Source organism: Sylvia atricapilla, chromosome 16 (genome assembly GCF_009819655.1).
Source record: "Sylvia atricapilla isolate bSylAtr1 chromosome 16, bSylAtr1.pri, whole genome shotgun sequence".
In the NCBI taxonomy this organism is placed as follows: domain Eukaryota; kingdom Metazoa; phylum Chordata; class Aves; order Passeriformes; family Sylviidae; genus Sylvia; species Sylvia atricapilla.
In genome coordinates this window covers 15,201,778-15,228,414 of record NC_089155.1, presented here as the reverse complement: position 1 = coordinate 15,228,414, position 26,637 = coordinate 15,201,778, and the positions used below count along the sequence as shown (strand labels likewise).

General features: G+C 50.3%; 1 long non-coding RNA gene across 4 annotated transcripts; it reads right to left on the bottom strand.

Annotated features, from left to right (window-relative positions):
* Positions 1 to 12,699: 12,699 nt before the first annotated feature.
* LOC136368667 (uncharacterized) lies at positions 12,700 to 17,051 on the bottom strand. 4 transcript variants are annotated; one of them, XR_010744886.1, is made up of 6 exons: positions 16,690 to 16,825; positions 16,274 to 16,599; positions 15,121 to 16,196; positions 13,705 to 13,934; positions 13,475 to 13,541; positions 12,700 to 13,298 (listed from the first exon to the last, which is right to left on the bottom strand). It is a non-coding gene; the product is annotated as an uncharacterized lncRNA (long non-coding RNA). The 4 variants fall into 4 exon arrangements; XR_010744887.1 differs by lacking the exon at positions 12,700 to 13,298 and having other exon boundaries at positions 13,363 to 13,541; positions 16,690 to 16,731; positions 16,810 to 17,051; XR_010744888.1 differs by lacking the exon at positions 12,700 to 13,298 and having other exon boundaries at positions 13,363 to 13,541; positions 16,274 to 16,353; positions 16,463 to 16,599.
* Positions 17,052 to 26,637: the final 9,586 nt, after the last annotated feature.

Sequence of the window (26,637 nt, the reverse complement as noted above, 5' to 3'; positions counted from 1 at the left end):
GGACTCACTCGTTTGAAGCTGTAAATGCAGACACTCGTGATGCAGGACAGGACAAATGAGGGGACAGCAATCTCTTGGCAAGTGTCCTTCAGCAGCCAGAGCAGAACAGGGGTTCTACCGTGCTGTAAGTGAGAAAGAACATTTATTCCAAAGAAAATAAAAGGAAGCACCTCTCCCCATCCCTTTTCTAAAAATACCCCATGCATTAGAATATTTTTAAGCATTCCTTCTTGTTTTACACAGTGTAAATTACAAGCACTCATCTTTCAGCCTCAATTTGCAAGACTGAGCTCAGCAGGACCATCACAATCACTAAATTGTGCAGGAGACCTGAAAGCTCATCCCATTGCACCCCCTCCCCCCCCCGCCCCGGCCCAGGGCAGGGACACCTTCCACTAGCCCAGGCTGCTCCAAGCCCCAGCGTCCAAGCCACTGCCAGGGATCCAGGGGCAGCCACAGCTTCTCGGGGTACCCCGTGCCAGGGCCCCACCGCCCCCACAGGGAACCATTTCCTCCTGATATTTAATCTAGACCTGCCCCCCTTCATCCTGAGGCCGTTCCCCTTGTCCGGCTCACTCCGTGTCCTTGTGAGAAATCCCTCGTCCCTCACGCCATAAGCAGCTTGGACAGACCCCCTGAGGAAATGCTCCGGGGGCTCCCGGGGGCACGCCTGCACCCCGGCGCCCTTTTCCGGCGCTCTCGTCGACGCCTTCCCCGGGCAAGCCGCGACTGCCCGGGCTGTGCCCAGCCACGAGCGCTCTCCCCACCCGCACTCTCCGGCAGCTCGGAGACCTGCCGGCTCGGGCCCGCGGCGGGTGGCCAGGCCGGCACTCACGCACGGCAGGACTGCTAGCCACTCTCCTCGCCACCCAACGCCCGGCTCCAGGCACTCCCGGGCCGCCGCCCGGCTCCAGCAGCAACAGCGAGTGCTCCAGCTCCGGCCACAGCGGCAGCGTGTCCCGCCCGGGCAGCAGCCCCCCACATGGCCTTCGAATGGCCCACCGAGGCAGCGGCGGTGACGCCCGACACCGACCCGGGGCCGCCCCGGAACCGTCCTCCGCTCGGCTCGGCTCGGCTCGGCTGGGCTGACCGCAGCTGCGTCCGGCTGCACGCAGTTCAAGTCGGCTAAAGTCGGCTGGGTTCGGCTGCCAGCCGAGAGTCGTCGATTTCCGTCAGGCGTCGGCTATTTTCGGCTGTTCGGTAAAAGTCGTCGATTTTCGTCAGACACCGGCTATTTTCGGCTGTTCGGCCACATTCGGGTGTTTCCGCCCTTCCGCGCCGCCATCTTGGTTGTGGGTGAAGCCACTTCCGGTCGCGTCGCCATCTTTTTTGTGGCACCCCCCTAAGGTCCCCGATTAGCTGTTTACTCAGGCGCCTGACTAAATCGACCGAATAAACCCAGCCGCGGCGCGGTTGAACCCCCAGCCCACGTCCGTACGTTCTGGAAACGGCGCGGAAAATTGCTCCCAGGCGGCGCCGTAGCCGGCTTTCTGCACAGGCAGTTGGGTAGTCAAACATGGGGTCCTGGCACTTTTCCCGCCTTTTTGGCCGCCATTTTGGAAAGGTCGAGCGCCGCGCGCCGAGCCGCCATTTTGGTTGTGGCACCCCACTAAGGTCCCTCTATAGGTGTTTACTCAGGCGCCTGACTAAATCGACAGACTGAACCCAGCCGCGGCGCGGTTTTTAGGTTTGGTCTGAAGAGAGTCATTTATTTGTGTTATTGGTGGCATGGTGGGTAGGGAGCATTTTTCAAGTAGTTATTTTAAATGCTTGGGGGCTTTTGACACTTGAAATATTTGTTTTGGATGAAGTTTGCTTGGAATATTTGGGGTTAGTTATAATGGGATTGCTTTATTTTTAATGAGGTGTTCTACAACTTTTAACTGCAATAAAACCTAAAATTTTTGTTATGTTAGTAATCAACAAAAGGTTTTGATTTTCTTTGTGGTGATGGGATTAGGGTATACGGCGTACTAGTGTTGAGAAGGATTTAAAGTTTTGTGGTTTTGATGTGTTAGGTTAATGAATTGATGTGCTTCAAAAGACAGGGGTTCTCTGCTTCTTATTTGGCCAGAGGCAGGGCTCTAACTTGGGCTTCTGGCATATATTGTTTGTGTGTTTCAGGTGGTCCATTGTATGATACAGGGACCCCCTCACTGACCAGCCGGCAGATCTGCCGAGATCACGCCTCGATGTTTGGATTTCTTTATGGTACCTGACTGAGAGACAGCAGGAAGTTCCCTGAGGGCGAGGCAGCCTTCACTGGCACCCGACGTGGAATGTCATCCCCTGACATCCGAGAGATAAGTGGAGGGCTGTGAGCCACAGGGGGCATTAAAGTGGGGTGCTGGGTCAGGAAGTCACCGGGAGGAGTTTTTGAGTCAGGTTTGGAGGTGGGTGTGTCCAAGATGTGACCCCTGAGGCCGTGCAAGGGTAGGTGTCACAGTGCTGAGGTGCGCAGGGCAGGGCAGTCCTGGTGGGTGTCATGTCACTTGTCTGTTATGCACTCTGTGTCTTTTGGGTGTGTCATGTGGTATGTCTCTTGCCTTAGCCCTTCAAGGGCCTGTTGGAGATGCTGGGCGTCGTTCGTAACATCTCCCTGTTCCTTGGCCCGGCGCCGATACCAGCCGGGCGTCGATCCTTTGACCTCCCGTGACCTTTGACCTTTGACCTCCCGTGACGTTTGACCTCCCGTGACCTTTGACCTCCCGTGATCTTTGACCTTTGACCTCCCGTGACCTTTGACCTCCCGTGACCTTTAACCCTTGCCCCCCGTGACCTTTGACCCTTGACCCCATGACCTTTGACCCCGTGACCTCTAGTGACCTTTGACCCCGTGACCTTTAGTGACCCCGTGACCTTTAGTGACCTTTGACCCCATAACCTCTAGTGACCTTTCACCTTTGACCCCGTGACCTCTAGTGACCTTTGACCCCGTGACCTCTGGTGACCTTTGACCCCGTGACCTCTAGTGACCTTTGACCTTTGACCCCGTGACCTCTAGTGACCTTTGACCCCGTGACCTCTAGTGACCTTTGACCCCGTGACCTCTGGTGACCTTTGACCCCGTGACCTCTAGTGACCTTTGACCTTTGACCCCGTGACCTCTAGTGACCTTTGACCCCGTGACCTCTAGTGACCTTTGACCCCGTGACCTCTAGTGACCTTTGACCTTTGACCCCGTGACCTCTAGTGACCTTTGACCCCGTGACCGCTGGTGACCTTTGACCCCGTGACCTCTAGTGACCTTTGACCTTTGACCCCGTGACCTCTAGTGACCTTTGACCCCGTGACCGCTGGTGACCTTTGACCCCGTGACCTCTAGTGACCTTTGACCTTTGACCCCGTGACCTCTAGTGACCTTTGACCCCGTGACCTCTAGTGACCTTTGACCCTGTGACCTCTAGTGACCTTTGACCCCGTGACCTCTGGTGACCTCTAGTGACCTTTGACCCGTGACCTCTGGTGACCTTTGACCCCGTGACCTCTAGTGACCTTTGACCCCGTGACCTCTAGTGACCTCTAGTGACCTTTGACCCGTGACCTCTAGTGACCTTTGACCCCGTGACCTCTAGTGACCTTTGACCCTGTGACCTCTAGTGACCTTTGACCCCGTGACCTCTGGTGACCTCTAGAGACCTTTGACCCCGTGACCTCTGGTGACCTTTGACCCCGTGACCTCTAGTGACCTTTGACCCCGTGACCTCTAGTGACCTTTGACCTTTTACCCCGTGACCTCTAGTGACCTTTGACCCCGTGACCTCTAGTGACCTTTGACCCCGTGACTTCTAGTGACCTTTGACCTTTGACCCCGTGACCTCTAGTGACCTTTGACCCCGTGACCTCTAGTGACCTTTGACCCCGTGACCTCTAGTGACCTTTGACCCCGTGACCTCTAGTGACCTTTGACCCTGTGACCTCTAGTGACCTTTGACCCCGTGACCTCTGGTGACCTCTAGTGACCTTTGACCCCGTGACCTCTGGTGACCTTTGACCCCGTGACCTCTAGTGACCTTTGACCCCGTGACCTCTAGTGACCTCTAGTGACCTTTGACCCCGTGACCTCTAGTGACCTTTGACCCCGTGACTTCTAGTGACCTTTGACCTTTGACCCCGTGACCTCTAGTGACCTTTGACCCCGTGACCTCTAGTGACCTTTGACCCCGTGACCTCTAGTGACCTTTGACCCCGTGACCTCTAGTGACCTTTGACCTTTGACCCCGTGATCTCTAGTGACCTTTGACCTTTGACCCCGTGACCTCTAGTGACCTTTGACCCTGTGACCTCTAGTGACCTTTGACCCCGTGACCTCTGGTGACCTCTAGTGACCTTTGACCCCGTGACCTCTGGTGACCTTTGACCCCGTGACCTCTAGTGACCTTTGACCCCGTGACCTCTAGTGACCTCTAGTGACCTTTGACCCCGTGACCTCTAGTGACCTTTGACCCCGTGACTTCTAGTGACCTTTGACCCCGTGACCTCTAGTGACCTTTGACCCCGTGACCTCTAGTGACCTTTGACCCCGTGACCTCTAGTGACCTTTGACCCCGTGACCTCTAGTGACCTTTGACCTTTGACCCCGTGATCTCTAGTGACCTTTGACCTTTGACCCCGTGACCTCTGGTGACCTTTGACCCCGTGACCTCTAGTGACCTTTGACCCCGTGACCTCTGGTGACCTTTGACCCCGTGACCTCTAGTGACCTTTGACCCCGTGACCTCTAGTGACCTTTGACCCCGTGACCTCTGGTGACCTCTAGTGACCTTTGACCCCGTGACCTCTAGTGACCTTTGACCCCGTGACCTCTAGTGACCTTTGACCTTTGACCCGTGACCTCTAGTGACCTTTGACCCCGTGACCGCTGGTGACCTTTGACCCCGTGACCTCTAGTGACCTTTGACCCCGTGACCTCTAGTGACCTTTGACCTTGACCCCGTGACCTCTAGTGACCTTTGACCCCGTGACCTCTAGTGACCTTTGACCTTTGACCCGTGACCTCTAGTGACCTTTGACCCCGTGACCGCTGGTGACCTTTGACCCCGTGACCTCTAGTGACCTTTGACCCCGTGACCTCTAGTGACCTTTGACCTTTGACCCCGTGACCTCTAGTGACCTTTGACCCCGTGACCTCTAGTGACCTTTGACCTTTGACCCGTGACCTCTAGTGACCTTTGACCCCGTGACCTCTAGTGACCTTTGACCTTTGACCCCGTGACCTCTAGTGACCTTTGACCCCGTGACCTCTAGTGACCTTTGACCTTTGACCCCGGGACCTCTAGTGACCTTTGACCTTTAACCCCGTGACCTCTAGTGACTTTGACCCCGTGACCTCTAGTGACCTTTGACCTTTGACCCCGTGACCCCGTGACCTCTAGTGACCTTTGACCCCCGTGACCTCTAGTGACCTTTGACCCGTGACCTCTAGTGACCTTTGACCTTTGACCCTAGTGTACCCTCTAGTGACCTTTGACCTTTGACCTCGTGACCTCTAGTGACCTTTGACCCCGTGACCTCTAGTGACCTTTGACACCGTGACCTCTCGTGAACCTTTGACCTTGACCCCGTGACTCTAGTGACCGTTACTTGACCCCGTGACCTCTAGTGACCTTTGACTTTGACCCCGTGACCTCTAGTGACCTTTGACCCAGTGACCTCTAGTGACCTTTGACCTTTGACCCGTGACCTCTAGTGACCTTTGACCCGTGACCTCTAGTGACCTTTGACCCCGTGACCTCTAGTGACCTTTGACCCCGTGACCTCTAGTGACCTTTGACCCCGTGACCTCTAGTGACCTTTGACCCCGTGACCTCTAGTGACCTTTGACCCCGTGACCTCTAGTGACAACTGCTTCTGACCATCGCTCAATCCTCACCTGGCACGCTTCTTCTTCACTGCTGAGATCCCCCTTTACCTCCTAAAAAGAAAGACAAAGAACAATGCTGTAACACGGTCACCGTTTACACTGCCCCAGCAAAGGCAAACTGGGACGGACTTAAGTTCACACCCACCTGGCCACTGGAATCCAGGACCGGGACATCTCACAAGTGGACCGCCTAAAAATAAAATAAAACCACCAACAGGGGGATGTTAGAGTTGGACCAGAAATTGAGATCTGAGAAACATCAGCTGCTCCCATCCACCGGTCAATGCTCACCTTGCACAGTTCACCTTCGCTGCCAACATCCCGCTTCACCTCCTAAAAATAAAGACAAAGAAGAAGGCTGTAACACCGTCACCGTTTACACTGCCCCTGCACAAACAAGCACAGAGCGACTTAAACTTTCACCTACCCGGCCACTGGCAGCCTGAGCCACGACATCTCACGAGCAGACCACCTAAAATACAAAAAAAGCCAACACTGGACGCTTAGAGTTGAACCAGAAATGGAGACCTGAGCAATAACAACTGCTTCGGTCCACGAGTCACCGCTCACCTCGCTCGCTTCACCTGGACTGCCGATAGCCAGCTTTACCTCCTAAAAATAAAGACAAAGGTCAGTGCCGTAACATGGCCACCATTTACACCGCACCCGCAAAGAATAACCGGGGACCGACCTTCTCGGGGAAACCGGCTCCGCTGCTACGGGGGTGCTCTGCCTCAGGTTTCATCTGTCTCCATCTTAAAGAAAGGTAGGACAAAAGTCAGAGTGCTGCAGGATAACTTGACACCTCCAGACATCCTGTGGCAACCTAGGAATACCCTCCACAGGCCTACAAGACAAATTTCAAGTCCCCGGGCCTTGTCCTGTTACCCCTACACCCAACTAAGCGGCAGGGCAGAGCAGTTCCGGGCCAAACGCACACCGACACCCGTGACACGGGACACAAAGAAAGAGGGGACGCGACGTGGACAGAAAACTCTCGGCGAGAGGAATGGCCGCGAGGACCGAGAGAACTCGGGATGAGATGACCGAGGTAAGACCGATGGAGAGCCGTCCGGACTCAAAGAACCCTGTGGGAAGAAGATAGAGGAAGATCGATTCCAAGAACTGCAAAGATGGATGACCGAGAATGCTCCGGTCAGAATGCTCTACCTTGCTTTGCATTGTTGCAAGGCCTAAACCGCCAGAATGGATGAGGGCGGTGCGGAGCTGTCGATACAGCTCAGAACAAGAGCCCTGGAAAGACATCGGACCGGATGCTTCTGAAGAGAGATACAATTTCCGTGCCTGCCTGAGCTCCGGTGGCGATGGTCGATGCTGTCGGCGCTCGGCCGAGGAACCGAGAGACCGGAGATGCTAAGAATGATGCCAGGGTTTTTGATATCCCGCTTGAAGGGCTACAGAAAATGAAATTGGACGCAGGATGCTTGATAGATACAAAGTGCACAATTGACAAGTGACAGGACGTGCACCGGGACTGCTCTGCCCTGCACATCCCGGCACTGGGAGCAAGCCTGAGACTATACCTTGATAACTAACACCTGCAATAAGGCTGTCGAAGGGAAAATGCAGAGATATCCAATCCGAGGATCTCGACGACAGGCTAGACAACGCGGCACACCGGATGACGTGACATTCGATAAAACTGTTCTACCCTGCCCACCTGTAGCTTCCATCGGAAGTAGAGACATTCCCTCCAGCTGCCTTAAGAAGCCCCTTAAAGGACATCCCTTTCCCATCTGCTACCTGTTAAACATGTCCCATGAATTTCCAAACCCCTATCATCCTATCTGCATTCCGTGGCCCGTGACTTATCTTTAGGATGTCCGTCAAGGTGAATCCTCATTGGAACTGAAATGAGTCTGCCTCAGAAGGCCCTGTGATTGTCGATTAGGCTTTTGGCTACAAAAAAGAAAACGAAAATCAATGTACAAATTCAGCAGCACGTGAGCCGACTCCCAATGAGTGGGCTTCTCACCCTCTCCAAAGTGTGCCTTGGACATCGAGTCTGTGGCTTCATCACACATCTAAGACTAAGGCTGTTACAATGTTTGGTACCTGAGTTAGCAGGGGGCAAAGCTGCACAGCAGTTCCATGAGCAGAACGTACGTGCTCACATTTATGTGTCTTACGTGCACTTGTGCTGTAAGAAACATAAATACATCTGCTATTACTTGTGAAAAAGCCTTGGGGGAGGCCCTCGAGTGGACATCCTTTCTCACTTTGCTGCCTTCAAAACCACTGAACAATAACTCCTATCAGGGTACCCTGCTCACAGTCCTTGACCTACCTCTCAGAAACCTTGATTTCAGACATTGCTTTTAACGTGTGGGGAATCCCTTTTGCGGCAGTCGATCGGCTGAAACGATCTAGAGCGTCACGCTTGACACAACCTAGAATTTCAAGAGTTATGATTCTCCTGAAAAGAAAATCAAGAAGCACTCCAGAAAATTAAAAAAGCACCTTACTACCCCTAAATGCACAAACCAAAACCCTAGACTTCAATACTCACTGTATTCAATGATGGTCTCAAAATCCCAGTTACTTGTAGATGTCCAAACACACCTACTGCAGACAAGCTGAAAGAGCCTCTTCACTGAAATGAGAGGAGAGCTCTTATCCTGGCTGATTCCCAGAAGGGAATGAAGGCCTTTAGCCGAGGCTGGGGTTAATATACCCCTGATTGGGCCCACCTTCCGTTCCCATGATGCCCGGGAAAAGGGAGGAGGCAACTCCCACAAGGTATAAAAGCTTTCGAAGGACCTGCAGCAGTTTGGCTCCTCTGATTCAAGGTGAGTAAATGGCTTGATAGAGACAAATACTCCTTGAGGAAATAACACAGTTTTCCTTTTTTTGCTATAATTACTTCAGACTAGAGAGCAGAAATAAAACAGTATTTTGGCAGCATAGCTGGGTAGCTTGGGTAATTTGTTGTTGACTCAGGTAATTGTTCCTTAATGGCTACTATATAGTACTCCACGTGAGACTAAGTAGGGTGACAAAAAATAGCAACATCGTGAGTGGTGTAAGTCTCCTTGGCACCTCTAAGTAGGGATATCTACATTGTAATTAAAAATAAGAAAAAGATTAAACTCCTGGGCAGGGGTAAGGTTATGTATATCTCTGGCTTGCTGCCATCTGAGATAGCTGGCACTAGGGCACTGGTACGAGTGCAACTGAACGTGCGGTCTTAAACTCTTAAAATGCTGAAACCGGTAAAGATTCCTTCAACTTGGAATGAGGATATGGGGTGGTTACTTCCACGGAAACCACAATATGGCAAATAAATGGCGTGTGTCCTTTAGACTTCTGCCACCAAGAATTCTGAAGAGATCAAGATTTTTCCCATATCCAAGCTGCCACAAGTGGGAACCCTGGGTGTCCTTGGACCGCCAAACACCTCCTAAAAACTGACCCCAGGAACCTGGGGGCTGAGTTTAGTTTCCCACAGAAAGGGCCACCGTTCGTGCACCGAGCTCTGTGCCAGAAGTGGGCTTCTGCTACCTAGAATTCTGAAGAAACCAGGATTCCTCCCACATCCAGGCTGCCACAAGTCGGAACCTGGGGGCGCTTCGAGTGCCAAACGCCTCCTGCAAACTGACATCGGGAACGTGGGGGCTGAGTTTAATTTCCCACGCGATGGGCCGTGGTTTGTGCGCAGATCTCTGTACCCTGCCGTGGGCTTCTGCCAGCAAGAATTCTGAACGGTGCGGCGTTCCTCCCAGATCCGAGCTGCCGGAAGCTGGAAACTTGGCTCTCCTTGGAGTGAGAAATGGCTCCTACAAACTGACATCAGGAACCTGAGGGGGTGAGTTTAGTGTCCCAAGGAAAAGGGCCACTGTTGAAGCCTATGAGCCTGTGCCTGGAACTGTACTTCTGCCACCTAGCATTCTGAAGAGGTCAGGATTTCTCCCATACCAAGCTGCCACAACGGGGAACCCTCGGTGTTTTTGGAGTGTCAATCAAACACCTCCTGCAAACTGACATCAGGAACCTTGGGGCTTAGTTTAGTTTCCCAAAGAAAATTGCCACTGTTCAAGTCTAAGACCCTGTGCCTGGAAGTGGACTTCTGCCAGCCAGAATTCTGAAGAGATCAGGATTTCTCCCACATCCAAGCTGCCACAAGTAGGAAGGCCGGGTGTCCTGGGAGCACCGAACACCTCCTAAAAACTGACATCAGGAACCTGGGGGCTGAGTTTAGTTTCCCACAGAAAATGGCCCCTGCTCCTGCAAAGATCTCTGTGCCCTGCTGTGAGCTTCTGCCCGCTACAATTCTGGACAATGCAGCGTTCCTCCCAGATCCGAGCTGCCGGAAGCTGGAAACTTGGCCCTCCTTGGAGTGAGAAATTCCTCCTGCAAACTGACGTCGGGAACCTGGGGTCTGAGTTTAGTTTCGCACAGAAAAGGCCACCTTTCTTGCAAAGATCTCTATGCCCAGTAGCGGGCTTCTGCCAGCTAGAATACTGACCAGTGCACCATTTCTTCTTGCTTTACTTATTAGTGGGTTTTACTTACACATCACTTTCAGATCTCACCCACACTCAGTGATAAAAACCTCTGAGCACAAAGCTTCCAGGCACTGCGTGTTCTTTTAAGATATCATTAAAGAATACCATTTTTCATAGCCTGACACGTGTTTTGCAACTAAGTTTCATTTTGAAGTTCTTTCCCTTTTTAAACTGTGTTTCCTCAAAGCTTCCAAAGTGTGTTAATGTTAAAATTCACCACAAGGAAGACCTGGAAAATGTCTTGCCATTCCCTTTCCTCCTCCCTCAAGCTACATCAGTGTCACAGAAGGTATTAGCACCTTTTCCAGAGAAGTTTGCCTCACTTTTGCTGTTGTCTGTAACAGCCGCAACGAAATATGCCTTCCTTGAAGTAGTTTAGCATTTACTGATCGGTTCTTTGTTTTGGCACTTCTGAGCCAGGGCCTGCGGGTCCTCCTGCAGCTGCAGGTCTTCCCTGACAAGGCTCCACTTGTGCAGCAGCAGCAGCATCTCCCTGCTGGAGAGGACGCTGTTGTTCACCTCATCTCCCTAAAAGCCACGACAGCAGGGTATTCCAGCACGGGGCATAAGAACTCAGCCTGGCCAGAGCTACATTATTCTTTCAAAAGAAAACAAAACTGCCAAGTATTTTCCTGCGTGCCAATTTATAAGTACCGTTTTGGATCCTTACTGTCGGAATGGCCAGGAATTAGGGACATAGGACTTGACGCTAACTATGCATTGCATTTTATTTTATTCCCCAGGTATTCAAACCCCTAAATCCTCCTGTCAGAGCAATCTCATCCAAACTCAGTACTCAACACACAAACTGAAAGTGAAAAAAGGCATTCATCTACCAGAGATAAAGAAATCCTCCAGGCCTTAATAAAGTTCAAACTGGACAGAGGATGAACTGCAAACCAACTAAAAAAAAACAAGAGACCTCCTCTGCACAGGCTTCCTCCCTCCCCAGGCAAGGAACTGCATCCTCTCAGGGAACACCGACTTAGTCCTAGGCTGGCAACAGGAGAGGCACAAGGAATATTGTGAAGTCATTCCAATCTCAGTACTGTCCAAGCCTGGGAGAAAGCACTTCCTACACGGCTCTTGGAATTTTCTTGTCTGTCTCTTCCAACTTCAGTCCTGCGTTTTTCCTGCCGATTTTCCCTCAAGCTTTGGAAGGTCGGGCGGCTGCTCTGCGCCCGAGCTCACGGCCAGAGGGCTGCGATGCGCATCGGCGAAGGGCACGGCGGAGAGCTGCGGTACCGCTCTCTGTCCACACGGTGGCAGCACTGCCTTAAGCCCAGGCCGGGGCTGCCAGAGGCTAGAGCTGCAGTACCGCTCTCTGCCCACACGGTGGCAGCACTGCCGCAGAGCTCGGCTGCGGGCAGCGCCACAGAGCGAAGGCAAAAAAGAACGTGGCCAAAAATGCCGTCCCAAACCTCCTCTAAAATAAATGGCCCAAAAGACCCCCAACCACAATTGCAACAATTCTACCACTAATCAAATTCAAACCAGAAAAGCTTTTACTTATAGCTATGTTCCAATATTTTTGTATTCATTATGCTTATATTTTTTTTTCAATACCATTTATCTTTTATGTTCATATCTATGTCTACTCTATATAATACATTATAATATACTTCACATGTAATAATATGTATTGTATTTACTGACGTTATTGATATTGTTTTGTATTTTATATTTCTATTTTTGTTACTTATACTTTTCTATTCCTGCATGTAATTTTTTAATTTGTGTTTAAAATATGAACAAATCAATGGTATTTTAAACTAGATGAATTCATTAACCTAACACATCAGAACCACAATTAATTAGAATTAAATTAGCCTGGTTTTCTAAGGGGTAAAGATTAAATTTTTATTTAAATAGTATGGGCATATTTTCTCTTTCTGTGTTTTTTTCTTAATGATAGTCAAAACTAAAGTAAAAAATAAATAATTAAAGAAAATAAAAATTAAAATATAGATGAAAAAAATCTTAAAAACACCAAATTAACAAAAGATAACATGAAAAACCACAACAAAATAAATGAACGTAAAAATTACAAAAATTAAAAAGTAAAAATTAAAAAATAACAAAATACAAAATTTTATAAATGCAGCTCTCTCCTCATGCCACATGCCTAACAGCTCTAGGAATTTCCTGGATTATGCAGCAATATGGAAAACCAACCCGGTGCCTCCCACGAAATAAGGTTTTCCAGACAATTCCCAGTTTTGCCTGGAAACAAATTCTATCTTAGTGGGAAGCTCATTTTTTATGAACATCCACACGTGTGCCAAGGCAGGAAAGAATCACCCCACTGTGTCCAAGGAACAGCAGCCAAGCCAGGACTGAAGTTTTAATGGGATTCGTGTAATTACAAATACAGCAAATTGAACTTTACAAAGAGATGAATCATGACAATTAAAGACTTAGCAAGTTTTGCTGGGAATTCACAGAATTCTGTGGGTATGGTGCTGAACAAAGCCTGATTTACCAACATTAAATGGGTAAATTTCATTGGAAATATGTTCTAAGATGTACAAAAATTCTAATTAGGATGGAAAAGTGTAAAAAATAAATATTCCCTTACTAAAATCAGAGGGAAAAAACATCAAATAAAAGGAAAGAAGAATATCTAAATCCCAGCTTGCCCAGAAAACAAGCTCAGGAATTTCTAACATTGAAAACTTTTGGAGCAGTCATCAAGTCGGTGGAAGTTCATGGAATGATGATTTAAAATCTGCTTCCTCTGCTCTGACTTTAAAGTGAAGTGGGAATTCAAAAGGTCTAGTTACTCCTGTTCAAGAGTTATCTGGATTTTGTGGGAGTAACAATCCAAAGAAATGCCAATGTTACTTGTATTTGACATCTGAAACTCCCTGCAGAGCTGGCAAGTTCCAATGGAACAAGAGCCACAATGCCTAGAAAAACATAAGTCAGGAATTCTATTTACAAATACAGAGAAGAGGAAGATGACACCAGGAACACACTGCAGCTGAAAGCAATGATTTATTGGAAAAGGCAGAAAGTCAACCTGACATTCTCTGTCCAGTTATGGCCAAGCAATTATCCAGGAGTCAGAGAGAAAAGTGGGAACCTTGGACTGGGATAAGGCCTGCCAGCACCTTCACTTCCTACCAGCTCTCTCCTTGGCCTGCAACCACCTGCAAGAGGAAAAACAACAGCAATAAAGTTTCAAACGTGGCCAGGACGCCCTCGCTTCAGGCAGACTCAAGTGCAGCTCCCAGGCAGAGAGGCCGGGCCGTGCCTCGGGCAGCTCCGGGAATCCGGGATCGCCCGTGGGATCCGAGGGCCGGAAAAGCGCACCCGCCTGCCGGGTTCAGTGCTGGGACACGGCGAGGCCTCGGCTCAGGGGCAGAAGTTGGAGCCGGGACTGCAGGAGAGCACCCCAAAGCCCCGTCAAACATCCAGCACTGCACGCAGCACGCTCCAGCAGAAACTCGGGTGGGATCCAAGGCCCCCGGACGCTCCGTGTTCCTTGCCCTCGGCAGCTTTGCCAGGGCCTCCCTCAGAACACTGACCTCACCGTGCAGCTCCTACAAAAGAGGAGAACTCACGGCAATCACCCAGCAATCCACGGATCTCCAGTAATTATTAAGAAGCAAAGCTGCAGCAAGATGCATCCAAACTCCACTGCAAACCGGCAGGTCTGAGGAGACGCAGGAATTTATTCCAGAGGGGTCACAAGTGTCCCTCAGCCAGCCAGGATTTCTCTCAGCCTCTGCCCACTGCTCTCTGAGGACAAAAACAGCAGTTTTTCCCTGGAGCTCCCCTTTCCACCAATGCAAAGACTTCTGTTCTCCAGCTCCAGGGTCAGGAAGGAAAACAGGAATATTATCATTGCACAGACTGGCCAGGAGAGTGTGCCTGAGGCAGGAGCACCAGCTCCCAATGCACTGCTGCCTCTGGATTTCTAAACAGTACCTTCCATCCTGCCCTTCCCAGCACCATTCCCTGGGTGCCATGTCCACAGACACCTTCCACCATGCAGTTTAAAACCCACAGAAACCAAAAAAACAAGATCAAAAAATCAATTCGCATGCTTCTAGTCTGGACAGAATGAGGGAGGTCTAAAATCTATATTTATTTCAGAGCACTAGAGCAATTTTTCATGACCTTGAGTATGAGTGACGGGCAGCAAAAGCTGATAAACACCTTCATTAACTTATCAGCAACAAAAAAAATGAAGTTTTAAGTTTAGTAAAGATCAAGTTCTGCTGCTAAAAATTAGGGAGGTGGCATGTTGGTGTTAGTACTTTAACCTTCTGACATTAGAGAGTATTTGTACAATAAATTAATTATTGAATCAGCTAACTTTAAAATAAGATTTTTTTTAAAATAAGGTTCACCAAAAAAAGTCCTGAAATCAACATATAAGCTGCACAGCTATTTAAAAAAAAGCTGTATTTGGTGTGTATAACTTGACAGCCCCTCATGTTTTCAGCCCTTACCATTTATTTTTTACCAAGTTGATGATTAAAACCTTGTAGAAAGCACAAAAAATAAATCCAGGACAAAGCTGGTCATTTTGCCAAGTACCCCCAGCGTGGAGCAGTGTCAGCCCCAAGGGTTTGCTCCCTCAGCCCAGCCCGGAGCAGGCTCCAGCTGCTGCCCAGGGGGGGTTAGCAAGGGACTCACTCGTTTGAAGCTGTAAATGCAGGTGGCCTGCAATGGAGTGCCAATAAATGTGAAATATGTGACTCTTGTCGAACATTGACTGACCTTCTCAGGGGGGCACCCTCACCAAGGATAGGGCACTCTGCCATGGATTTTATCCAGCTGCATCTGAAACAAAGTTAGGACAAAAGTCAAATTGCTGCAGGGTAACTTGACAGCTCCAGATATCTTGTGGCAACCTAGGAATACCCTCTACAGGCCAACTGCACCCTACGTGACAAATTTCAAGGCCCCAGGCCTTACCCTATTACCCCTACCCCCAGACTAAGCAGCAAGGCAGAGCAGCTCCGGGCCAAACACAGACCAACAGCCGTGACACAGGACAGGACAAATGAGGGGACACAACGGGGACATAAATCTCTTGGCAAGAAGAACGACCGCAAGGACCGAGAGAACTCGGGATGAGATGACCGAGGTAAGACTGAGGGTGAGCTGCCCAGGCTCAGAGAACCCTGCAGCAAGATGCCAATGGGATGGCTTATCCCAAGAACCAAGAAGATGGATGCCCGAGAGTCCTACGGTCAGAATCCTCTACCTATCTTTGCATTCCTAAAAGGCCTAATCCTCAAGAATGGATTGTGGCAGTGCACAGCTGTGGACACAGCTCAGAACAAGACCCGAAAAGGCACCAGACCGGATGCTTGTGAAGAGAGATGGATTCTGGTGCGTGTCTGAGCACCCGAGTCAAAGGCACCTGGCCGAGGAACGCAGAGATCAGAGATGCTGAGAGCGATGCCAGGGTTTTGATAAGCCCCTCGAAGGGCAAAGGGATAAGACATGAAAGACAAAACACCCAAAACACACAGAGTGCACAACAGACAAGTGACACGACACACGCCAGGACTGCTCTGCCCTGCTCACCTCAGCACAGGGATCAAAAATGAGATTTTCCCTCTCTGTAGCCTGACGTGTCACATCTCAGACATCCCCATCTCCAAACCTGACTCAAAACACCCGCCTGCTGACCCCTGCCCTGGCACCCCGCTTTCATCCCCTCTGTGAGCTGTAGCCCTCCACTTATCTCTCGGACATCTGAGGATGCAAATCCCTGTCGGGTGCCGAAGAAGGCCGCCTCACCCTCAGGGAAATTCCTGGTGTCACCGGGCTGCCGTCTCAGTCAGCTACAACAAAGATGACCCAACATGAATGCGTGATCTTAGCAGCACATTGGCCAAAAAGCAGCAGTTCTGCTACTCACCATCTCCTAAGCGTTCCCGGGTCCTCGGGCCCCGTGCTCCAGCTGCGCCCAGAGGCCAACGCCGACGTCACGGGCTGTGCCTGGGTTAAGAGCAGACAAGGTGACCGTGGCATTGCTGAAACTCCAGGGGACCCTCGCTCCTCCTCCCCGAATCCTATCCCCAACTGCTCAGCCGATATCCAAGCCTACCTGGATGGTGCCTTCAAATGGAGATCAAGGCTTCATCACAGAGTCCTGAAATGCTCCCGGAGGGCTCACGAGCCAGGTGAACTGGGTCAGCAGTCCGGTCGGTGACAGGGGAGTTCAGCGTCATGCGAGTGGACCACCTGAAACACACAATAACTGAGGCTTAGAGTTCCACCAGCGAGTGAGGCTTCAGCAACAGCAACTGCTTCTGTCCACCCATCACTGCTCACCGTGCCCACTGCATCTGGAGTGCTGATATCCAGCTTCACCTCCTAAAAATAAAGACAAAGAACAGCACCGTAACACAGCCACCATTTACACTTCCCCTGCAAACACCAACAGTGACTGACCTACTTGGGGGAGCCCTCTCACCCAGGATGGGCTGCTCTGCCACAGATTTTATCCAGCTGCATCTGAAAGAAAGTTCAGACAAAAGCCAAAGTGCTGCAGGGTAACTTGACAGCTCCAGACATCTTGTGGCAACCTAGGAATACCCTCTACAGGCCAACTGCACCCTACGTGACAAATCTCAAGGCCCCGGGCCTTGCCCTATTACCCCTACCCCCAGACTAAGCAGCAAGGCAGAGCAGCTTCGGGCTGCAAAAAAAACAAAAAACAAAAAACACAAAAAAGGCCAGCTCTTATTACCCATAATCAAACTACCAAATATACTAAAAATAATGCCATGTCCATTCCTCTCAAAAAACCTCCAAAATATATACCCAGAACCCCCCAACTTGAAGACCTGTCTCTAACAGAATAAGAAGCAGAGAACCCATATCTTTTGAACTACATAAATTCATTAACCTAACACGTCAAAAACACAGAATTTTAAACCCTTAGTCAAGACTAGTACACCATAGAAACCAATCCCATCACTACATACAAAACGAAAACCTATTCTCTATTACTAACAGAACAAAAAAAGTCACAACTTTTAACTGCAATAAAACCTAAAAACACCTAATTAAAGATAAAAGAATCCCATTATAACTAATACTAACCTCCAAGCAAACTTCCTCCAAAACAAATATTTTAAGTATTTAAGCCAAAACCCCTCAAACGTGTAAAATAACTACTTCAAAAATGCCTTCTGTACCTTTCAGACCGATCTTGAGAGCAAAGCAAGGGAAGACAAAGCATGCAGTTTGCGTTAAGAAAACAGTCCTCACTCCTGCGTATTCCTTCTCCAGTATATTCAGCTCAAGCACAGACAGACTGCAGCAAAGAGAGCTGCTTGGCTCCTAGTCAGTTTTAGCTAGCTAGGGCAGAGAAGTTCCCCACACTGTTTTGGGGGTGTTTTTTTTTTTTTTCTCCTTTCTCTTAGGACTTTTTAAACCTGCTGCAGACTAAAAAAACCCAGAGGCAGGACCTGCAGCCCACAGGGCCTGGACTCAGCAATTTTATCAATGCCAGAAGAGCTGATAAAAGACCAAAGAAGCTCAGCTACAGCCCACAGCAAGGACTTTCTTATTTTACCATCTCACTTAAAAATAACAAGAAGTTTTATTATTTCATGTTATTCATTCTTTAGGCTTGAAAGTGCTTGGTTTGTTCAATAAATAGCTTTGTCCACTTTTCTCCAAAGGAGTTTTTTCCCAAACCAGTTCAAAAGAGAGATATCGTTCGGGTTTACTTTCCAAAAAAACACAATTCAAAAGGTTCCTCCCATATTTACCCTAAACCACGACAACACCAAACAAATCAAACTGCAAAAATAACAAGAGCACAAATACCCTTAAGTTACAACACCAAAACCAATTATTCCTAACTCAATAAACCCATAATGCCTCAAAACTATTGAAACAAAAATACCACCTATAAATACACAGGAACCCAAAAGATCCATTTCACTATAAACAATATCTCCCAAATTACCCATAACTATAAAACACACACTATAGCCAAACCAGCTAAATAAATAAACACCTATAAGAAAATAAACAATAATGCAATTAGAAACATTAGGAAACTCTAGGAAATTAACTACATCACATTACCTGAAATCCACCAAAACAAACACTACACACTCACCATGATAAAAGCGACCACTAAATAAATAAAACCCTCCCCTATACCTCACACTACAGTCGGTTACACCGTTGTAAACATTAGGAAACATCCCCTTGAAAAATATAAGACCCCACCGAAAAAAATTTCATCAACAAAACTCAGTTCAAAACCAGTCTGATCAACATAGAAACTAAGAAACCTAACATGAAATAAATACACCATATCTTTCACCATACACCATCTACTAGCAAAATTAGGCTACACAGTAAATTATTTAAAACCACTAAACAGAAAAAGGTTAAAAAAATTTAAAACTGCAAATAACAAAACACCCAAACTCTAACCAGCCAGACTAGCCTCACCCAATCAGAATCCCTACATACAATAAACAAAACTCCAATAACACATATCAGAAGTCTATCAAAAAAAGCTACTTAAATTAATTCTACCTCAAATACAAACAAGCCCATCCATAAAGTTATTTTCACTCAAAAATCCAATTACACATAATAAATAATACCAAAAAAAAATCAAACAAAACGCTATGTACCATAAAGAACATAACATTGAATTAAAACCACATGTAAGTACCACTACTTATCAGAATCTGAGGTGAAGAAAGACTCCCCCCAGGTTAAACAGAGACAATAACAGGAGTTTCTTCCCTCAATTTCAACTCCTTTTGTCCTCATCATCTCCTTTTTCTTCTGGGAGCACCAGGGAAGAATTGGCAAGATAGAACTGAAAAGAGAAAGGAGACAAGTCCCCCGTACAAAACCACACTGGCTCACCTGTTGCTGCGGAGCACAAAGGTTTGTCCCTCAGCACCTCCTGAAGCAATGTTCCACATCCAAGCGCTCCCCCCGACCCTGTGAGAGGCTCTTAATGGCGTTCCATAAGACACTTGTAGGAACCCAGAATGAGATCCTCTCCTCCCACAGCTCCATGCCAAAGGGAGCGGAGGCTCCTCTCTTCAGCAGCCCTGGCAGGAACTGCCCCCTCATTCTCCTTTACAGCTCTCACCTGGGGCTGCTCTGTGCCCTCACCGTCCTGCGACAACTCGCACCTGCAGCTGCCGCCACTCCTAGTGTGAGGGCGGAGGCAGAGGGGACTTGCTGCTCATTCCCTGGACAGTTCATTGTCTGCACCTGACCCGCTGGGGCTCCGGGCTTTCCTTGCTATGGATAAGGACCCCTCTTCTCCTGCAGGTGCCCAAGGCTGAAACTGGGATTCCACCTCCAAACGTCCATTATTCCTAAGGAGATCTATAATTCCCAACGAAATTCTCCAGCAACCATTACCCTCCATTTGCAATATTTCCTTTGGAATCATTCCTGCCTTGTCTTTCTGTGGAAGTATTTCAAACATTCATTGAGAATTCAGGAGCTGAGTTGGCCTGTTCGTGTCAACTCAGGAGCTGAGTTGACTCAACTGACAATCCCAGGCTAAATCCAAACACCCAGAATTACAGGGAAATATAGAGATAGTTTATAAATACTGCCCTCCCCTGCAACCTAGTTCTTCCTCGCAGATCCCCAGAGCAGATTTACTCCATCCTTTCTTCCTAACAGCACCTCTCCAGCACAAATATCACTGCTAAGATGCAAACTAAACAGAAATCTACTACAGCGCGGGCCTGGGGGGGGGGAGGTTGGGGCGGCGCGGGGCCAGAGTGGGTGCCGCTGCCTGTGCCGGGAGAGTGGGGCTGAGAAGCGCCGGGCCGCATCCTGGGCTGGTGCCGGGGGAGCGGGGTCAGGCGGGGCTGGGGCCGGGGCCGGGGCCGGTCTCGGGATGGAGCCCCCGGGCCCTCAGCGCGGGCCGGGGGCTGTTCCTGGGGACCACTGTCCAATCGGCGGTGCCGATGCCTCAGCGACCCCGCCAATCGAGAGCCGGGGGGATTCAAAAGGATACCAGAAGTAGCCGCTGCTTTACCGGCTCGGTGGGCAGCTCTGAGGCGGGACCGCGCACTTGGGACCCGCCCCGCGCCCCTGAAGCCACGCCCCTGGTGCTGCCCGGCCCCGCCCCTGGCCGCCTCTGGGCCCCGCCTCACGGAGCCCCGGCTCCGCCCCGAGCCCGCCCCAGCGCCCCGAGCGGGCCGGGATGGGGCCGGGACCATCGGCGGCGGCCCCGCCCCGCGCCGCCCCTCACGGCTGAGCCGAGGCTGCTCCCGGCCCTGCGCGGAGCCAGGCGGGGTCGGGGGTGGGACCGGGCGTTCTGGTTCGGGTCCTGTCGGTGTCGGCTGCGGGTCCCGAGCGGTCCCGCCTCTCCCCCGGTGAGCGGGCTGTGTGTCGCGGGGCCAGCGCGGCGTTGGAGCTGGAATCGCGACGGGGATCGCTGCGGGCGGCAGGAGCCGCTGCTGCTCCGACTGCAGCCGGCGCTGCGCTGGGGTCCTGGCGGGGCTCCGGACACCGAGAGGACGGCGGCGGCGATTTCCTCGTGCTGACTGGGACCGGCCGGGGCGAGGGGACCCCCCGTGCTGGCCCCAGGATCCCCCAAACCCCGCCGCTCTCCGCGGGGCCGGGGAATTGTTTTTTTCACCATAGGCAGAAAATTCTTTATGAGAAAACTCAAAATTCAAGGGTATGGTGTCTGAGGGGAGAGGAGAGATTCTGCTATAAATTCAAAACGCATTGGGAAAAAATGACACAGCTCATTTCCTCTCCCAGACTAGCTTCTGTGTGATTGTCTGTGACTGCAACTGCTCCGATGGGATTGTTTACCTGTTGTGGTTATAATGACCTGCCCAATTCTAAGCATGAGAGAAAATAATTGCAGAACTCTCTGGATCAGGCAGTGGAGCCTCCCTGTAGCATCCCAAAGGTCCAGCAGTGCCCAATATCTCTGACTGGAATTAGAAGGGGCCCAGCACAGCCCCTCTGTAGCGTTCCTCCTGTTGAGCTGACACTTGTCAGCATCCCTAAAGAGGGTTTGAGGGTCCCAGCACAGGCTCCTTGGCACATTCCCCTGCTTCTACAAGTCCCGTTTAACAAGAATGATTTTTGGGGGAGTAGAAGCACCCAAAGCCAGCAGAACTGGCATTAGCAACTTTCTGGAGGAAACTCTCTTTTCTGCCTCACCAAATCCCCACGACCAAAACCCAGCCTGAGGCTCAGCTCCCCATCCTCTCAATCTCTCCAAGGAACTGGGTTTGGATTTCCCACTCCAGCAGGGCAGCAATGCTCTTGTCCTTATTATATATCCTAATTGCAGTAATTGCATAAGAAGTAATTGAAAAACATTAAAGGAATGAAGTGGCATAAAATAAGAGCTGCCAGCTCCTGGGCCATCCAAGAGATGCTCAAACCCTAAATACTAAAAGAGAGTTGAGCTCCAGCCCTAGTTTAGACTTCATAACCCCAGTGATTTCAGCTCTTGACCCACAAGCTTTATTTCACAGCCAGCTTGGTATTTCCACCTCCACATGCGTATTTCTCCACCTCCGGCAGCTGCAATTTCTCCACCGTCAAAGGGGCAGGATCTTCATCTTGGCCCCACCAGCTCGGCAGCAATTCAGCTCTGACCTGCACTCTCGACGCCCACCCCACAGTCAGTGACCCCAGCCACATCGGGATTTCAGTCCCAGCCATACAGTGGCTATCCCGGACCCAGGCAATATCCCAGCAGAACCAGCATTTCAGGAGCTAGCTTACAGCAATCCCCTTTCCATTCCCATTTTCAGGCTGAAGAGCCAGTTCCAGCATCCATGTAACAGTCCTACAGACATTTCAGCACGCAAATCCTAGAGTCTCTACTTCACCCTTAGAGTTTCTATGCCAAACTAAAAGAGAGTTGAGCTCCAGCCCTAGATTAGACTTCACAACCTCAGTGATTTCAGCTCTTGACCCACAAGCTTTATTTCACAGCCAGCTCACTTATTCCAGCTCCACATGTGCGTTTCTCTCCGTCTCCGCCCCATGCAGCTGCTCCAGGTTGAGACAACAGGGTCTTTTTTTTGTCTCGTTTTGAGGTTTCAGCTTCAGCACTTGAAACACTATTCCACCCCCATCCCAGTAATTTTTATTCCATTACCAGCCCCTTGGTATGTGTCCCATTTCATGGTCGCTTCCTAGGTCTACACTATCTCCTTTGGACAGTGATTGCAATTGCATCACTGCAGCCCCATTCCAGCCCCAGTGATTTCAGCTTCAGTCCCACAAGCTCTATTTCACTGCCAGTCTTCTCTTTTGCTTCTGTCTCCACATCTTCCCAGCAGTGGCATATAACGCTGGTTTTGGTTCTCAGCCTATGATTTTTGTTTTTACTCTAGCTCTGTGTTGTTTCAGCACAGCTCTTGTACCCATATTCCAGCCCCAACCTACTACTCCTTGCTGCAGCAACAGCTCCATATCCCCTATCCCAGCCCTTACAGTCATTTCAGCTCCATCCACACAGTTCCCATCCCGGCTCCCTATTCCCTAGAGCAGCCCACAGGGGTTTCACCCCAAACCCTACCACCTTTGTGTCTCCTCCAGCTCTGCTGTCTCAGCTCCAGCTCCTCAGCTTCCCATTGCCTGCTGCTAAAAGCTGCTACTGCTTCTCACTGCAGCCCGGCGCTGTTGATAAGGCCACAAGTCAATTATTATCACTTAAATGTCTTCAGGAGCTGTACCACCCACCCTCCTGGGTTCCCAGTTTTGGGAACACTTGAAGCCTGAAGCCCAACATCTATCTTCCCCCTCTCCCTGGGTCTCAGTTCAGCACTTGCCCAAAGCCCCACTCACTTCCTCCAGGCAGCACCAGGGCCTGGGAAGAGCCACTGGGCCCCTGCTCCCGCATCCCAAAAGGTGCCCTTGGGTTGGTTCTTGGGCCCTGAAGCCCTCCGAGCCCCCACACCCTCAGCCTCTGCCTCTGCTTGGTGCTACAGGGCAAGGGCTGGTAACCCCCCCCCCCCCACTATCATCAAATCATCCTAGCCTTGAAGGTATTCAGACCTGGGAGAAAGCTCTTCCCACTACCCTCTTGGCCTCCTCCCAGTCCTTCCAGTAACTCCAGAAATGTGCATCCAAACCCATGTCAGACAGATTGGAGTGTGTTCTGCACACCAGGCATCTCCTGCAGGCCCTGAACTGCAGCCCCCTTCCCCTTCTCCCGTGGCACTGATCCAGTCCCAGCACTTCCATTGCTCCACATGGTTTTTTTGGGCCTGCCTCTAGGGCCAAGGTCCTTATTCCACACCCTGGCGCTCCATGTCTCCACCGGCCCCACAACCACTGTTTCAGCCCCAGCCCTACAACTTTTACTGAATTAACGTCAGATATCTAGCAAAAGAAAATAAAAACAAACTAACATAATTCATTAAAACGAGCAAAATAATGAAAGAGCACAAGTAAGAAAAGCAGTTACGTCAAATAAAACCAAAATAAAATAACAACGAAATGCAAAAAACCCAACTTTAATTTTTATATTTTAAACATTACTTTAAATCCAGAAACCACAGAAGCGATTCTCGCCCGCCCCTGGTAGCCGATTCTGGTCCTCCCTTACCGCACCAGCCCCGCACCAGCCTCCGGCCGCCCGAGCCAAGACGCGGCAGAAAGAACTGGGCACCGCCAGCCCCTGGACACTGGCGCAGGCAGACGCGGGAGTCGCGTCCATGCTCACCGCAGCTCCTCGGATGGGCAACCGCCGGGATCCCGTCCTGCCGCAGCGCCACTCCTCCGACCACATACCCCTAGCGCGCCGCCCACACCCCCTCAGGGCACGGTATTTATGCCCCAGGCCGGCCCAGCCCAGCCAATCACAAGCGGAGGCGGCGCCGGCCCCGCCAATCCCAGCCCGCCCGTTCCCGCCCCCCGCGTCGTCCCCCCCCCCCCCCCCCCCCCCCCCCCCCCGCTGTCCCCTCACGCCCCGCTCCCGCGCTTCCGTCCCCCCCCCGCCGTCTCCCCGGTGCCCCGGGAGAGGGAACTCCCGGCCGGGACCTCAACGGGGAGCTCCCGCCGTCCTTCCCGGGCCCCAGCAGCACCTGCCGCAGAGGCCGCGGCAGCGGGGCCACGGCTCCGCCGCTTCCCAAATGGGCGGCGGCGGGAGCGACGCCTCAGGCCAACCGGGGAGCGGGGCCGGACCGAGGCGCATCAGACCTTGGAGCCTCTCAGTAGCGTCCCAAAGGTGTCCAGCATCTCTGACTGGAATTTGAGGGCTCCCAGCACAGCCCCTCTCTATTGTTCCTCTGGAGCTGACACTTCTCAGCATTCCTGAGCAGGGTTTGGGGGTCCCAGCAAAGGCCCCCTGGCACATACCCCTGCTTCTTCAAGTCCCGTTGAACCAGGATGATTTTTTGCCAGCAGAAACACCCAAAGGCAGCAGAACTGGCCTTAATCACTCCTTGGGGGATCTTTTCTCTCTTTTCTTCCTCACCAAATTTCCACTACAAATACCCAGTGTGAGGCTCAGCTCCCCATCCCCTCGATCTCTCCAAGGAACTGGGCCTGGACTTCCCTATCCAACAAGGCAGAAATGCTGTTGTCTCGACTCTATATCCTAATTGCAGTAATTGCTTAAGAAATAATTGAAAGACATTAAAGGAATGAAGAGAAATTAAACAAGAACTGCCTGCTCCAAGGGCCATCCAAGGGATGCTCAAACCCCTAACCGATAATTTGTTTAAATTAAGCATTCCAAAATCAGGCTCCTGGGATGTGACCACCTCTTCTCTCACCTTCAAACATCCAGAATGAGGTCTATTGCTGTTGAGCAGCATTCAAAAACTTGTTAGAACAGAAACTGCCTCACAAATTACACTGGAGTAATGTAAGCTCCTCTGACAGGTATGTAAATACCAAAACGGTTTAGTTACCTGACCAGAAAAGGATGTAGGACCCATCACTACAGGCTAAACTGGAGCACTGCTTCGAAACAGGGCACAGAAGATGGAAGGGAGAAGCTTTTCTAGGAGATACAGTGCCTACCAGTGAGGCAGAATTGTTCCCACTTCTCCTGTACTTCTCCGCTTACCTTTTCTCTAAGCTGTGTAGGACCCACGTGAGGAGGCTGTGATCCTGGATCAGCTCATAGGCAGCTCTGCTGGCACGGGCAGCACTTTGTAATACCTCTGGAATACAACTCTGAAACAGAAAATATCACTTGTTCTTTTACAGTCAGGATCCAATTGTCTAACTTCGAATTAGCAATTGGACTGGTATCCGATCAACTTCAAAGTGAAATGAACACCAGCTGCTCTCAGCAACTGCAGGGAAGCAAAGACATTCTCTGTTCAAAGTTACTCTTACAAGAAGTCTTCAGGTAGCAGGACAATTTTATCGTTTTGTCCAAGGTTTTGATATCTGAGATACTCAGGGTGGATGCTCCCAAACCTGAGAGCTCCTGGCACGTGAGTTTCCCTCCCGCTGAAGCACTGTTCAGGTTAACAAATGTGCTGCCTGGGGAACAGAGACCCCCAAAAAAGAAAAGGCCCTGACTGTAGGCACAAAACCACGGTGCCCACGCGAGGCTCCGTGATGGCAGCAACCTGCTCCAGTTTCAGGGGATAAGGATGTGACTGGTTTAGACATAAGCAATTATTTCCCCCTGCACACACACACAGAATCAGCAAGGAACAGATTTTCAAGAAGGCACAGGCAGAATCAGCTGCTCCTTTCTGCTTTGTACTTGTGATCTCAAAGCCATGCAGACTTCTGTGCTTTGGGGGTTTTGGTGCTTTCTTTTTAAATTCTTACCTGGGAGCCCTCATCACACAAACGACTGTTGAAAAGGAAAGAATGACCTGGAAAATCCTCTGGCACTCATGAAGCTCACAACAATGTCTGTCACGAAGCCCTTCCCCAAGAAATCTGAGGATCCACTCACTCTCTGCTTTGTACTGGAAGCCATCCCCCCACCCCCCCCCCAAATCAGACATTTAGACATTTCCAAATAGTGCCTGCTCCTAAGAACACAAAACCCTGGTTCCCTGCCAGTGCCAGCTCAGGGCTTACTACAGCTTGTTTTGGACCTCTCAATTTCCATTCCTATCAAATTCAATCAGTAACATCCACCAGGAACAGTGGATTTGGTTTTCAGAATTCCATTGTTTGTTTTTCATCCTTGTGTTCAGGCTTGCTATAAAGTTGAACTTCTGCTCTGAAACTCCTGTCAGATTTCCTTTACCAGGCTTTTCTGCCAAGGTCATTCCTGTATGATTTTATCTTGATGTTCTAGAAAGTTGAGTT